Below are 3489 nucleotides of genomic sequence, written 5' to 3' on the forward strand. Positions count from 1 at the left end.
AGCCACTAGAGATACAGTCTGAAACAGCTTATGTGACCCTTTTTACACAAATTCACTTGTCCCATTACATCTATATCAACTACAGAACCTACAGTTTAATTCGAAATTCAATTCAAATCAACTTTATTTGTGTAGCCCTTTTTACGACAGACATAGACACAGAACAGTTTTCTGAAATCTGGAGCCATGCCCATTACCAGCAAGCTGAGAGCATCAGAGATAGATAGCACACATTTATTATTGAAAAAATAATTCGCTTGTCCATGGTTTGGGCCCTTCTAACTAAAATAGCAATCACAAAGACAAGAAGGCCATGCTATTATTAATTCTACATGACATATAAAGTTCAAATCTAATTTTTCTCTTGTGCTTTCTTAACTTTGTACCTGATAAGCAATCATTTCTCCACACTTTCCTGACTGCCCAGTTTGGGAGGGCTCCTGCTGAAACCTGCTTTCATACAGCCTGTTTACTGTACGGGTCATTAAGGCTACTAAGAGTCACTGTTTGAAATAGTATCCTAAGTACTCTATACTACATACTGTACAAGCACATTCTGTATACTGCATGCTGCTTCTCAAGATAGTACGCGGTGTAGTGTCCAATATCTACCATTGTTAACTGCACTACAGGGTAACTGACAACTAGGTGGTTGTTTCATGGTTATCCATCCATCCATCCATCCATCCATCCATCATCTTCCGCTTCTCCCGGGTTCGGGTCGTGGGGGCAGCATCCTGAGCAATGAAGCCCAGACCTCCCTTTCCCCAGCCACTTCCACTAGCTCCCTGGGAGGGATTCCGAGGCGCTCCCAGGCCAGCTGGGCGATATAGTCACGCCAGCGTGTCCTGGGTCTTCCCCGGGGTCTCCTCCCCGGTGGACTTGCCTGTGACACCTCCCAAGGGTGTTTCATGGTTATGTCCTCCTGAAATGATCTTACTGTATTGTTGGATGCAGTGTCCTCAAAATAATTCTGGCTTCATACTGGAATACTTGGTCTGAGTATGTATGCCAGACGGGTATCTTTGGTGTACTAGAGAAATTTATGCTGGTCACACTGCATACTATTTATTAGTTTTGGGCTCAGTCAGTGCACTAGCAGTGCACTGTAAAATAATAATCTGATTGCACAGGAATGAACTATTATTTGCAGAATATATTCAGAAAGTGGCTTTTTAATTTGTGCCTTGTTAAGCAGCCTGTCTCACAATACTAGAATACAGGGGTCAAAGCGAAACATGATTTTATTTCTTCATCTACAGTTATTTTAACACGTTATTCTTGGCCTTTCAGAAATGTTTGACTGCATGTATGTTTTGTTTTTATTAGTGTATTAGTATTTAAGGACATCAGTTTACTTCCAACTCTGTGATCTTAAATATGCTAATGCACTGTGTATTTACAAGTTGTGTTTGCTCAACAGTTCACTTAGTAGATCATCAGATGATCATACGGTTGGCTTTAAATAATTGTATTTAGCTGAAATACAGCAATATGTCATGTTTACCTGAAACCTTTGTGAACATTAGTGCATCTACAGTAGACTATTGTATCACACAATAACTGTATTATTCTGAAAGTAAGCATTACAGTACAGTGCAACTGTGCCTTATAGAAACAGTACTTAAAAAAAGAAACAATCACTAGTTAACTTTGGTGCATAAAATACACAGTAAGAACTTGTATTGTTTGGATTATAGCAGTGTGCTGTAATCTGTGTGAACTGCAGTATCACCACTGTAAATAAACAGCAGTCCCTGTTTGAACAGAGCCAAAGTTGTTCTCTAAGCAATTGTAGAATTATTTGGCTTTTTTGTTCATGACCACTTTATTCATATCAAAGGTGACCTGGAAGTTGAGCATTTTAGATTTATCAATCTCTTTTTTTAAATAACTGTCTTTAACAAAAAAAATAAAAATAATAATAATAATAAAGCCTCCATGTCACTATCGAAACATAAAAACATACAGTCTGTAGGCGGAGCCTTATTTTAGCCACACCCCTGTGTTGTAGAGCAGGGAGTGAGACTGCATCCCTGCATCCATGGCCACAAGGTGAGCAGCTAGATCCCACTGTTTCAAACAGTGGTGGACAGTAACTAAGTAAATGTAATTAGTTTCTGTACTTAAGTAGTTTTTTTTCATGTATCTGTACTTTACTTAAATTTTTCCCTTTTAGGTGACTTTTTACTTTCACTCCATTACATTTCAAAGTGAAATATCTCACTTTTTACTCCACTATATTTTGAGAAATCTGTCGTTTCTTTTGGTTTATGTGTGCATAAAACATAACATGTTAAAGCGAAAGAAGCGTGAAGCAAGAACACCAATCAGGACGCAGCGGCCACTTTGTTTTGAACTTGTTTTGACCTGTTGGTCATACCAACCCAGTGCAAGCACACGGTTCAACATCAGCGCAGCAGCGTAAAACTTTGGGAGCACATGCGTCACCTAAATGATGAACTAACCTAACTTTGTGTAAATAGACCACAATATAGAAATATGTCCACATATCACATATGCAGTCGTGACTGTCGTGTCTTTTTTCCTGAATTTATTCAAACACTTTCATTCTATACTAAATCAGTATTTCAGCTAGTCTATGTTTATGAACAGAGACCTACAGCTGCAACACAGTAAAGGAAAACTTATTTGTGAACCTGTACTCAAAGCAAGTTTTTATTAAACTTATAACTAAGTTACAAATAAATCTTAAACTGAAACTTTGTTTGCTTGCAAAAAGGCTTTTAGAGCCACTCGGTTCTCCCTAATGGAAACTGTTTACCTTCAGTGTTTTGTGACTCGCAATCACATCATTTTAATAGTGCCAGACTAATTAATGACGTTCTATTAAAAGACTGGTTTACCAAGAGAGACACTGGAGGATTTTCACCTAAAATGAGTTCATGAAGCAAGAGTCATGTTACAACAACAATAATAGGACATCAGAGCCATAATTAATCTATTAGTACTTTTACTTTCAATACTTCAGTACATTTGAAGGCAAATACTTTTGTACTGTTACTCAAGTGTGGGTCTAGAGTAAGGACATCTACTTTTACTGGAGTAATATCTTACCTTGGGTATCTTTGCTTTAACTCAAGCACATGATTTGTGTACTTCGTCCACCACTGTGCTTTACTGCACACACCTCGCTGGATGCACTGCTTTCGGCTCTGCACTGTCTAGCATGCGCTTTGAAGTCTGAAAAACAACTGCTTTGTATGCACCACCTGCTTTAGACCATGAGGAGGCGCTCTCGCCGTGTTTAGTTCAGCCTTGAAGAGCTTCGGCTTTTGATGGGATTTCTGTCCAAAACCACTGGCCACGTGATGAAAACCAAGCGGGGGGTGTTAGAACAGCTCCCCGTCCCACCCTACACCTTCCCCAGACCGCACAAAACACAACAAAATGCGTGTAAATTAATAAAAAGTGTGTTTATTATGCATTTTCCACGTCATCTCCAACAGGCCCACACCTTTTCACTCT

The sequence above is a fragment of the Pygocentrus nattereri genome, chromosome 5, assembly GCF_015220715.1.
Source record: "Pygocentrus nattereri isolate fPygNat1 chromosome 5, fPygNat1.pri, whole genome shotgun sequence".
Taxonomy (NCBI): Eukaryota; Metazoa; Chordata; class Actinopteri; order Characiformes; family Serrasalmidae; genus Pygocentrus; species Pygocentrus nattereri.